The sequence below is a fragment of the Pristis pectinata genome, chromosome 26 (assembly GCF_009764475.1).
Source record: "Pristis pectinata isolate sPriPec2 chromosome 26, sPriPec2.1.pri, whole genome shotgun sequence".
In the NCBI taxonomy this organism is placed as follows: Eukaryota; Metazoa; Chordata; class Chondrichthyes; order Rhinopristiformes; family Pristidae; genus Pristis; species Pristis pectinata.
The window spans coordinates 3,512,255-3,525,988 of record NC_067430.1 but is presented as its reverse complement, the minus strand read 5'-3'; positions in this window follow the sequence as shown (position 1 = coordinate 3,525,988).

Genomic DNA, 13,734 nt, shown 5'->3' with positions numbered 1-13,734 from the left:
CAACTGGTAACTCATCCTGGATCCCATGTGATCTAACCTCCTGGACCAGTCTATCATGCAGGACCTTGTCAAAGGCCTTGCTAAGGTCCACGTGGACAACACCTACTGCCCTGCGCTTGTCAATCCTCTTGGTCACCTCTTCAAAAATCTGAGTCAAATTCATGAGACATGATTTCCCACACACAAAGTCATGCTGACTATCCCTGATCAGTCCGTCACTGCTTCAAGATGCACATTGAGTGATACCTGCCATAGACTTGGTAATGGTCCAACATGACAATGTGTCAGGTGTCACGCCAGTGAACACCATCAGTCCTGAACCTCATGCACACAAAATAATCTATAGACCCAGCATCAGGTACAGAGCAAAACCTTTGCCTCTGAGACTTCCCATAATACTGAGGTCCCTCGGGAAACAGCAGTTCAACCACTGGGATCACTTTGGAGCAGATTTGCTTTCACATGGCAGGGGAAGGGTGGAGAGGAGAAGTAATGGCATCCAATGGCTGATGAGACTTTGGTCATTGAAGGTGAATACCAGAAGCAGGAATGGCAGAGATCACTCCCCCCCACAGGAATACAGGAATTTACCTGAAGGAATATCACTGTTCCGGTGGGATCTTCTTTGCGGAACTCTCTGGCAGTAGCCCAGGTGTAAGTGGGCTCTTTAAGTAACACAAATACAGGCTTTCAATCTCCTGGTAAGGCTTCCTTCTGCAGTTAATGCCTACACTGTTTGTGTGCTGAGATTGTAAGTGTGATGCCAATAATGAGTTGCAATTTTAATGAAGAATGTAGATAAATTTTAGAGAAAAAAGTCACCAGCATATTACAGAGGAAATGACAACACGGAGATTGAATACCAGCCTAAGTGGGGATGAACTCAATGGCCTCTTCCTCTGTTGTAGAGTTCGACAGATATGAATCACCAGTGGGAGGATTTACATGCAAAGCAACAAGACAAGAAAATTGAAAATAGCAGGATTAGGGAAGTTCTGTGAGTGACACGATGGCTGAGCCAGGGAGATTTTGCCAAGGTATAACTAAATGTAGACACAATGGAACTCTGTTACTCATGTACTCTTTGGACTTCGGTGGTGTTGAACAGGTAGATTTTCCAGACTGTTGGATGTTATTCTATTAATACCCCAACACACTAGAATTCACTTTATTAAAACAAATGTGCACAGTGGTATAATAAATTTTCCAGTGAACCCTTTGAGTTTGAAGGGAGTGCAGAAGTGGGTCCCCGGTCGGTTTCACATGAGCTTGGGAGAAGGGATTGTGGTGAGGTTAAAGGGAGTGCATTAAACAATGTCCCAGTGAGTTTAAAGGGATCTTACAAAACAGAGCCCCAGTAAGTTACAAGGAAGACAAATGTTAAACCGTTGTGATTTCCGATTAATCAAATTGGGGATTATTGGAGTTAATTGAGGCATCAACTCCATTCCCTTTGGTTCTGTACATGCAGCAGGGTAGTTTCAGAGTCATAGAGTTATACAGCACAGAAATGTCGATCATGGTGTCAATCTACGCTCATCCCATTTGCCTGTATCTCTCTACTTTCCTATCCAAGTACCTGTCCAAATGTCTTTTAAACCCTGTGATTGTTTCGTGCAGGTTGTGCCAGGTGGGGGAGGGAGTTGGGAGACAGAGGCAGGTGGATGATAGATGGAGGCAGACAGAGAGGGAGAGGATTAAAGATTATGAAGAGGCAGCTGGAGCAAGATGGGGGGAGGAGGGAGAGGGAGAAGATGGGAGATAGCTGATGGAGGGAGATAAGCAGGAATACAAAGAGCAACCAGCGCCGGACTCCAATAAGTACAAGAGGTGAGAATGGGAACCATTAAGGGAGAGGTGTATGGCAGATGGATCCAGAACCAGATGGGGGAGGGGTACCTGTGGGTGAAGTGTGTGTGTCTTCACCTCCTCTCCCTCCTGGTTCCATCCATCCACTACACACACTTCACCCACAGGTTCCTGTGCCGCCCATTCCTGTTCTGGTTCCAACTGCCATACATCTCTCCTCTAATGGTTCCCCTCCTTTATTTATCAGAGTCCAACAGTGGTAGCCCTTTGTGCTCCCTCCAGCAGCTGTCTCTGACCCTCGCAATCCCCTCCTCCCACCTTGGTCCATCTGTTGTTTCCTCTTTTCCCTCTCTCTGTGTCTGTCTCCATCTACCATTCACCTGCCATCCTTTCCCAACCTCACCCCCGCTCCCCTCCCCTACCTGGCACTACCTGCCTGTCATCTTACACCCCTCCTCAGTCCACCAATCGCCTCGAACTCCTTTCTTGCCACTCCCCTTCTCCTCTCTGAGCCGACCATCTCACTTCTCCACTCCCAGTCCTGATGCAGGGTTTCGACCTGAAACGTCGGCAATTCCTTCCCCCCCCCCCACAGATGCTGCTCGACCTGCCGAGTACTTTCAACAGATTATTTGTTGCTTCAGATTCCAGCATTCTGCAGTGTCCTGTGTCTCCTTAAATTTTCATTCCATGGCATTTCTCGCGTTCATCTAAATATTTCTTAAATGCTGTGGGAGTCTCTGTCACTGCCACTCATTTCAGTCACCTACTGGGTGACAGAATTCTTCCTCAAATCCCTCTGATTCTCCTCCCCCTTACCTTAGATCTACTCTCTTTGGTTCTTGACACCTCTTCTATGGGGAACGGTTTCCCATTATCTGCCCCCAGCGTAGACATGTCTATGACTAATATCAGGACCCCCCACAGCCTCCTCCACTCCAAGGAGAACAAACCCAGTTCCTCCAATCTCTCATCATAACTGAAGTGCTCCATCCATGCCTGGTGAATCTGCACCTTCTCCAGCGCAATTACATCCTCCCTACAGCGTGGAGAACTGTACATAGTACCCCAGATGTAGCCTAACCAATGTTCTATATAGTTGTGACATAAGCTCCCTGTTCTTACATTCTATGCCTTGTCTAATGAAACAAGTATCCTGCATGCTTGCTTAACCATCTTACCTACCTGTGCTAATGCCTGCACAGATTCATAGACATGTACACCAGGGTCTCTCTGTTCCTCAGTAATTGCTGGAGTTTTACATTCATTGTGTATATCCTGGCCATATTAGTTCTCCAAAAATGCATTACCTCACATTTTTCAGGATTAAATTTCATCTGCCATTTGAAGCAACTTTCAAAGAGTCAGCCCAAACATAGTCGGCTCAATGGCACCCTTCTATACTGTATGATTCCATGATTCAATGAAATTGGTTTCATGAAACAAAGTTTCATTTCTTTGATGGCAAAAATATATCCAGTAAAGAAACTCAGAAGGCCAAGAATTTTACTGAGAGAGCAAAACTTACATTATACAGGAGCGAGTGGCTGAAAATTGACAAAAAATATATTTGTATATATTTGTGGAACAAGATAATGTGTTACCAATAAATCTCCATTCATTTCTCAGTACCAATTCCGTAGGACAAAAAAGAAGTATTGACAATTTATATACCAATTAGAGCCACAACATTGGCAAGACAAAGTAGATCGAGAAGTTGGTCAATCAGTAAGAATTCCAGGAATGCCATCTCCAGAATAACGCCACATTTATTAAGAACGGAAAGCAAATAAATAAAAGACAAACTAAAGCAGCAAAAGAACGGTTAAAATGCAAGTGCAAATATCCCTCTTTTACACACCAACACAGAAAGCACAAAGAAATCTTTGGTTTGTAATTGACAGTTCTGTACAGTAAATAATCCTAACTCTTAGCATTTACATTGGCATTTTTCATAAATAAAGTAGAAAAATAGATCAATGCAAGAAGAGGTCATGTACTTTAAAGATTTAAGAAAAAAAGGCAGAGTTTTTTTGAAAAGTTTTTTTATCAGAACAAAAGCTAAACTTTAAAAATAATAACACATTATATCTGCTTTACACATCTTCCATGGGAAGAGATCAAAGACATAATTTGAGCATCATTTCATTGAACAATAGAATGAGTTGGTTGTTTCTCTTTTTATGTCAGACACAGAAATATCTCCATAATCCTTATTGCTTTGATTTGAACTCCAGGCACCCTTCAGCAGAGAAATTGTTAAATTAAAGTGGAGGAATTAGTAATTGACTGTGATCTACCTGAAAGCTTTAGAATGTTGGACTCTCTGATCTAGGCAGTTAGTTGTGTGTTCACATCCAAAATGTAAGTTTGCACTGTCCAGACAAATATTCCCCATGTGTTTGAAAGTCCATGCAGAATCCATTCATCTGGGAGGACTTTGTGCATCTAACCAAAAGTGCGTTTCAACCCACTCAAAATCAACCAGTATTCAGTCACTTTTTCTTTAATGTGGAAAATTTACTTTTAACATGACACAAAGGAAGATCGTTCTTCCAATCAAGATATCTAGTGGTTACAGGTTACTGCTGCTATCAGCTGACCTTTAGCTCAATTTCTCACCTGTAACTTACAGGTGATGTCAGCTGAAAGATGCCAAATTCCACTCAACTTCAACAGTGTTAATAGAAAAAATATCAATACTTATATTTCTAACGCTCCAGAGAGTTGGATGTATATTGGTAATTTAGTTAACTCATAACTGAATGTATGAACAATTACTAATCCCAGGTAGGGAGGATAATTTGTTTCCATCAGTACTAATCCACATCAGTGACACATGGGCAGTCCTGTGATTCTATTTCCTCTTGTGTTGTCCTAGTTTTACATAAAATTTCTGTTTCAAAATTCCCTACTCTGTCCAAAAGCCACATGGTATTTGGATTGAATCAGATTGGTGCTCCTGTCCCTGAATTAGTAGAGTTAAACCAATAGAACTACAACAAGAAGGAGGCGATGAAGTCTTTAACAGATGAGTTTTGCCCGGAAGGATTTTAAGCCTCAGTTTACAAGCCTCTAGCATTTCCTTAGCCTCTACTCTGCCTTGGTGAAAGGCTGAGGGGTGGGGAAGAGGCTGGGGAGTTGGGGACGGTGGGGGAAGGAAGGATGATGAGAAGAAAACCAACGTGGGTTTGTTGTTCTTTTATGGTCTGTGGATAAGATGATTTCTTGATCACTCTCAGGTCTGAACTTGCAACAGGAATGCAATTTTGCAATTTTTGGTGTGATCTGATGTAGGATGGCTGGAGTTAACAACATCATTCATTGGCCAATAAAGTTCACATCAACGTTCTTCAGTCAGTCTGAACAATATCGCAGGTAGGTTATAGCCTGGAAAAAAGAACTGCTATATTTACAAAAATACAGTAAAAACTCCCAATGCATTCCTCCAGAGAATCCAACCAACAAAGACACTGACCAGGCACTGGTGACAACAGCTATGCCCAGTGGGGTTCATGTAAACCAGTAACAAGCTTCTGTACATGCAACCTCCATTCGTTAATCGACAATTCTCTTTAGTATGTGAATTCAGCTGTGTGAAGCGAAGTAATTTAAAATGCAATAGATTAGCTGCAAACATGAAACCACTGCACTGTGCTTTACTCAGGAACTGTTACGCAGTCCCGATAAATTATATAATTCCCTTTTGAAAGCAATCAGCTGGTGAACTCTTTTCTCATTTTTAAAACCAATATTTTTTTACTGACTGCACTTGATAAACAGCATGTTAAAATTGCTGAGTGCCTTCTTGTCATTTTTAGATCAGTGTCTATTGACTACAGTAAAGCACTAGTAGGAACAATGCAACCTAAAGGTCACTAAATACCCACTGAAATCCTTAGTCCACATTGAATTTTTGGTATGGACAGACAATGCCTCATTAGCACCACATCCCATTACATTTTGAGAGAGATCTGTTAATCCCTGAAGCTACCAATCAGCCTTGGCAAAAAATTGATTAAAGGTTCAAACATTTTGCCAACCTACAGTTGAACCTGTCTCATTTCTCCTCTTAAGGGGATAAAAAAATCCACTTCAAAAATATTTGCTCCATAAAAAGAACTTCTGTCTAGCCAAGATCCCTCCAATCAGAAATGCTAATGACATTTCAGTATATTTTTCTCCCAGATACACGAGCCAACTCATCTCAATGTGTGATATGGGTCGAAGGAAGCACAGTGCGGTAGAACCATGTCAGTAACAAATCTTTCAAGTGGACTTGGAGAAACGTCGACCAAATTAACCCCACAAATCCCCTCCGCACCCATTATTCACAAAGGTTTGCTTCATTACATTATTTATTGCTCATTCCTTGCTAACACTACACATATTGAAAATTCCAAAGTAAATTATAATTAATGTAATCAATCAATTGAAAACCTCCTGTGGTACAATATGATTACCCTCACTTAATAAGATTAAGATTTCGTTGAGCTACCGTAAGGAATAGGGAAGAGCATGCACTTATATAAAAACTTTTCATGTCCTTATGATGTCAAAGTGTACTTCACAACTAATTAATTATTTTGAAACACAGTCAATGTTTTGATTTCAGTGGAGAAGGAAGTCGGATGGAACGTAAAACTGTTGGACAATGCACTGTCATAGCATGGTACCACTCCACCAGGACAATCTGTAACCCCCAAAATATACACAACAATGTCTTTCAAACAACAATGAAATAAGTGACGGGCCTATTGTTTCACAGATGTTCTCCAAGGGATAACAGTTAACTAGGACATCAGGAGAGTACTATTGGTCTTTTTGTGTCCACTTGAAAGGCAAGCCAAAATTCTGCCTAATATGTTCTTAAATTGCAACCCTCCTTGACAATGCAATATTAACTCAGTAATGTCTCTCTACACAATGTGGTAAGCAACTGGGTCAAAACTAACACCACAAAATTTAAAAGCCCTTGATGTGCAACCTCATATCCAGCAGACTCTGAAGCTACTTTCATTCTACATTAAAGGTCTTTCAAGGAATCAGGGATACAAGGGTCCAGGCTTTGTTAACATGACCATATAATGTCCTGAATTGAAGTGGAGGCCACAGTTTAACTCTACTACAGGAGTGAAGGAGGAAGTCTTCTCCTTCATGCTACAGATGGAGATAATGACTCTTGACCATGTCCAAAAACTAGCAGAGAGATCAGCCTGCTGTTCCTCTCCATGGGATGATGGATTTTGACCACTGCTGATAGTGAATGTGATGGACAATTGTGGCAGGGCAGACAGATGGAGGGTTCATTCCCCAAAGTACTACAAGTAGAATTGGCCTTTGGTGTTCCAGAATTGCCAGCCCAATATACCACTGCCCAACTACCTTGTTGTGCAGTTAATAGAAAGCACAGTCAAGGATGTCAATAGTTGACTGTAATTTACTGTTGGTCATTTTGAAACAACAATCTAACTCTGTCATCACACGAATCTCCTCACCAATGCTGCTTGACTTGTGGCACCTTTTAATGCTTCCTGATTTTGCTGCACACTTTTGCTACTCTTGATATTGTTTTGTTTTAATAGCAATACCTTGCTAAATGCTGGTCAAGGAAATGAAATGGGTTAACCTTTACATCAGCTTGGTAAATGGTTCATGGTGATTTCACCTGTGTGGGTTCATACTGACTATAACAGGAAACATCCCCAAGGCTTCCAATCGCCAGTCACTTCAATTCTCCATCCTGCTCTCAATCTGCCCCCTGTGTGGGCTTCATTGTTCCAATATGGCCCAACTTAAGCACAAGCACCTGCACCTCATCTTCTGACTCAGGATGTTACAGCTGTCAGGACTCAATTCCAAATTCTACAATTTCAGATAACCAGCCTTTCCTGTTTGTGAGGGAAGTGGCCAGTTCCAATTTAAAGACACCCACCTGTTTTCCAGCAACTGCTGTGCTCTCCATTTCACAGTTCCAACACTTTTTTACCAGTCTCCACTGCCCTGATTCACCTCCCCCTCACCAACTTCACTTCACCAGACAGATCAGCTGTGATTAACAATCAGCACCGTCTCTTCGGCGGTACCAACAGAATTTTTGACCCCCAGGTAATTTTGATCTCCACATTCTCTTTGCTCTCATTACCCATTCTCCTCTTTGCAACTTAAAACACCATTGACTCCTTACTTTTCAGTTCTGATGAATGACCAGCCACCTGAAACATCAACTCTGTTTCTCTCTCTATTGATGCTGCCTGACCTGCTGATTGTTTTCAGCATTTTCTGGTTTTATTTTGGAAAACATTGACAATTTTTTGCTGCTGTTTGAAAATTACAGCACAGTGGTTGGGGCGGCACGCTAGCGTAGCGGTTAGCGCGATGCTATTACAGCACCAGCAATCGGGGTTCGATTCCCGCCGCTGTCTCTAAGGAGTTTGTACATTCTCCCGTGTCTGCGTGGGTTTCCTCCGGGTGCTCTGGTTTCCTCCCACATTGCAAAGACGTATGGGTGGGTTAATTTGGGTTTAAAATGGGCGGTGGGGACTCATTGGGCCGGAAGGGCCTGTTACCACACTGTAAATAAAATTTAAAAAAAAATTTAATTTAAAGGTTGTGTAGCTCTAAATGCACAGTGGATGAAGGGCAATGCGAAGAACTTGAGGAGCTCCTCATAACCTTCTCATGATTAAATGCAATCTCTGGGATGACAAAGAGTGGACAACAGAGGATAAATGATCAGTTGCCTGTTACACATTAGTAATGTCAGTGGAGAGCAACATCAAACAGGCAATCTGCCTCTGACGGCATTCATTTCATAACTTGTTAGCTGCAAGGTGTTGACTTCTCAGCACCTCAGCTGTATTCTGTTAATTCACAATGACTAATAAACTATACTGAATTAATATTAATTAAATCATGCAATCTGTGAGTTGGGTGGCATTTTCACTCACGCTATCTTTTCGTCACCAACTTACCTTCTCTGTAAAATTCTTCATTACCCAGTGAAATCGGGCATTGCTATTAATTGCCTTTACACATGCAGATATAGGTTAAGTAAGAAATAGATTCCACTCCTACAGCAATTAAAACTAATATAACATCCGTGATGCAATAATCCAGTCAGGAGGTTCAGGCAATGAACTGAGGAGACTATTGAAGTCAAAGTCACCGTCCTTGACCCAATGGAACCCAACACACACAAATTGCTGGAGGAACTCAGCAGATCCGGCAGCATCTATGGAGGGAAATAAACAGTCGACGTTTCGGGTCGATATCGCTTCAGCGACCCTCAGGTCGAACTCCTCCAGCATTTTGTGTGTGTTGCTCCAGATTCCATCATCTGCAGAATCTCTTGTGTCTCCAATGGAAGCCAAGTCTCAATCAGCACATCGTCCTTGAGGAGATGGTGCCAAGTGGGAGTTGGATTGAAAGTGAGGAGTTGCTGGTGGTAGGGAATGGAGCACAACCGACAAGCCTGCATTACCATCAGGAGTTACAGTATATTTGGCCAGAATGACTTTCTCTACCTGGTCAAACAGGGCAGGTAAGTTGTTAGTAGGGTAAATCTGGATGTTGTGAGGTATTGAATAGTGTGTGACACTAAATCACAGCTTGTTTTGTCTCTCTGCCACCTGACCCCAAGGAGAGAAAACAAAAGAAAGACGTGATTCTTCATCTCCAGTTTTACTCTTTGGTACGAGGTCAAAATCTGCCCTTGGTATCAATCTGGCATTTCCATTGTTTTACATTTTTACTTCTTATAGTTATCCTAATACGGTTTGTGAAACTAATGTGCTGCCTCGAGTGGTTATTGACGGAACCCATTCAATTTATTTTCTCTCTGCAAGTGTTGCCAGACTTGTTGAGTGTATCCAGTATTTTCTATTTCAATTGAAGTAACTAATTTATCAAATTATTTTCTCGCACTATGTGATCACTGTGGATAAGCCTGATGGCTCCACACCAATTAATGAGCAACGCATGTTCTCCAGTTTCTACAGAAAGATTTGAGCCACCATTTGTCATCAGCATGTTGAAAGTTGACATTGGATGCTGGTGGTTATGCTCAGGTTAGTGGTGACACTGTTACCACAGAGTTATGAGGTGACATTCACAGTGGGTTAGCAAATATTTCGGCGTCCTGTATTAATTAAATAAAATTCATTTTGGACTCCAGTTATACATCACACACACTCAGTTTGGCTATTTCATACAAAGCAGAAAGCAATGTAAGATATGCATAAACACTATAAATCCAATAAAATGTTAAGTTAATATTCTGTGGAAAGTACAGAGATCTCTAAACTTCATAGAGCTATGGGTGACCCTGCCTGTAAGGTTTATTCAGTGTCAAAACTCAATAAGATCCCCACTGAATCCAACTTTCTTAAGCATGTCTTATTTGAAGCTGTTCTATACAATAGCCTTACCATTGCTGCTGTGAATATTAAGAACCAGGTTATTAACAGTACTCCTCTGCATCAATAAACCTATAATGTGATAGAAAACAGAAGTCCTTTAACTGTTTACCATCCTAAAATATAAGGGCTTTGAAGCCACAATCACTGGCATATAAACACTTAACAGGCATCCTGGAACTTTCTCTCCCTGCTGCTTTAGTGGAAGGACCATAATGATTGCCTTATTGGGTTATTTTTCTCAGCTAAAATAGAAGAGAGAGGAATATCAGACAAATGAGCAAAATGTTAGCTTGTTCGTACTCCACTTCAAACCAACAATGTGCGAAACTGCCTGCAGTGTTTTTTCTTCCTGCACTCCTGCTGGTCTGCATTAATTGAGGTGAATTCCTGAACTCTTGGCCAGTTATTGTGTTGCAAGATAGCAATGGTCACATTCCCCACCCAATAGGTGGGCATCTCAAGACATCAGGGCAATAAGGGAGCTGGAGATAAGTCCACCGCAAGGCCCGTTGGAAATGTGAAAATCAAAAAACTGCAGATGCTGGCAATCCAGAATAAAAATAGAAAATGCTGGAAAACTCAGCAGGTCAGGCAGTATCTGTGGTAAAACTAACCATTAGCATTTTGGGACTGGGACCCTTCGTCAGAACCAGGAAAGACAGAAAACAAATTAGTTTTCAGTGGCTGGGAAGGTTGGGGGAGTATCTCTGATAGGGTGAGACCAAATGAGTTAATGTAGAAGTTAATTTTCTTTGTGTTTTGTGTTGCTAATGCTAAGGCTGTGTGACATGTTCAACAGGCAAGACTACACTAAAAGAGAGAGAAAAACTGAGCCAAAATGATAACAGACAGGGCTGGCCAGTTCTGATATAGACAGAAAGAGAAAGAGTGATTTACCTAAAATTGGAATTGTTCTTTTCTCCTATTTATGTTGTCTGGCCATGTCCCACAGCCTTACCATTAACAATATGATACACAGACAAAGAAACTGAATCTGCTACTCAACTCATTTGGTCTCACCACATCACTGATATTCCCTGTGTCCTATCCATTCCCCCCACCCCCCACCTACTTGGCAGTTAAAAACTAATCTGTTTTCTCTCTTACCCAGTTCTGATGAAGGGTTCTGGACCTGGAGCGTTAACAACTACAGGTGCTGCCTGAACCGCTGAGTGTTTTCGGCATTTTCTGATCAAATTCTGCTGGAGATGTGGTTGCAGAGAATGTATTAAGGATAGGCCTTCCAGTACCCCAAGTCCATTTCACCGTTCATTTGGACTACTGATGAAGCAAAATATTTCACTTCAACGAATTATTGCCCAGTATCCATTGATATTGTCAGACAAAATATTGATGTCAATTGGACTGGAGTTTACAATTTCTGAAAGGGACAACTGTGGTTTCAAATATCTACAGAAAACATGGAGAATAATGTCAATGACGACAGTTACAGCAAAGACACTCCCTGAGTTTGCACTCCAGAAAAACATCCTTGGTGCCTGGAAATCCAGTGGAGACTTCCCAGAGCCTGCAATTCCATAGTCTAGAGGCTGGACTTTAGAGGCTGGACATTAGAGGTTGGACCTCGAGTAGAGACCCTGGTCTGGAATTTCAGCCAAGCACTTCAGTGACTCGAACTCCGGTACAGACCAACATCAGCACAAACCCCCAGACCCTTCAGCTTCAACACAGTGCCAATGCAAAACATAATGGCAACAGGTTAAGCTGCCCTAAGGCGCAAACTGGGAACAGAGAGTGACTCAGCAAAAATTGTCCATCACACTCCCACTGATCATGGAACTCTAGAGGTTAATGTTGGGAAGATGGTTCCTTGAGAACCTTCGGTCCCAGCACTTTTACCTGATACAAGAGGTTCTGTCTATGAAAATCCAGTTCTCAGAGAAAATGAGGTCTGGGATAATCATACATTTTATCATTTTTCAATTTTTCCTTGGGGCATTATGAAATGAAGAGATCAATAAAAGTGGGCAGTGAGGCATGGAAATATAAACGTAGTGGAGCTTATACGTATGCCTGCTAACACCCTTAACCTTGGAGCACATTATCATGTCAAGATGTTAATGGATAGATATCATTTTTCACCAAGTATTGCCATCAAGTTTCATACTGCTCATAAAATGTACTCATTAGATTATAGTATTCTACTTAATGTCCATATTTTACAAATGTATTCACTCTGTGGTGAGATGCATTGTAGAGAATTAACTATTAAATAACTGCATGGGGTAACATAACCTGAAGAAACCCATGAGTGGAATGGTAACAATGCCCCTCTCTGCCTGCTGTATAGAAGTGTTTTTACATTTCACTAATTCTACTTTATAATAGCAACTACTGAAACTTCCATTCATGTTGTTGTGAGGTACACATAATGAGCTTGATGTGAACATTGCAATTCGTATAAGACCATAGCCATTAGCCTAGGAATCTCTCAAAGCATCGTGTTCCAGCACAGGTCCTGGAAGAGGGGAACTACGCCACTGTTCCATGCCTTTCTTCCAAATTCAAATAGCATTTTACAAGCCAGAATCATATAAATTACAAATCTAACATCCTTTGTTTGGCACACCTAAATTAACTCTGTATATAAAGAATACATTTTAGATAAAGACATATCTCTGTCAAACATTGAGTCAATATACCAATAAATATGCCTTTCCCTCTTGGTACTACCCATTACTTGTGGGTTCATTGTTTCAAAACTAAACGATCCGTTAGACTCTCAACTCAGCTCAGCTTCCAATATTGAGTTCACTGCATCAAATTTCAGGCTGGAATAACATTCTGCTCAGAATGACTTTGACACATTGGCTACTGAAAGTGCTTGGACATCAACACTGAATTGGTCCATAATCGTATTATGGTAATAACTTTTAAAGACCAGATTTAACATTGCTGAAGTAACAACAATCACTTTACAGAGCAAGAGACCTGAAACTGACAGGCCCAGCAACCCTCCTGGTATCTCTGTTCAGTTCCAGCACCAGTGCCTGCAGTTGACTGGACAGGTACTCATTTTAATGGGTATGGTCCCCAGCAAGGCTCAGAGATCATCTGGAGTAACCTCTGTGGCTTTTGCTCTGGAGCACTGATTCAGGAGGCACTGAAACTCCTAATCACGTGCATAGAATCGACCTTTGCATCATTGAGCCTAACTTGTTGGTGATACTTTGTGTCTTTCGAAGTCGAGAAGAATGTAATTATTTTAACAAGAGGTGAGGCTGCAATCTATAGACGGGTACGATGTAATAAGTGTGATTTACTGATAGATACATGGGTCTGATATACTTCCTTCAGATCCTGATCCTGACATCTGAGCAGGTCAAATGGTTTCCTGGTCAAAATCACAAACCTTAAAACTGCAGCACCAGGCAAAAGAACAAACAGTAAAGGGTCTGCACTGTTCAAACTTTCATTTAGTGGAGAATAAACAAGTAAATCCTTTTTTTTAGTCATTTTTAAATCATCGATCAAATTCCTCATG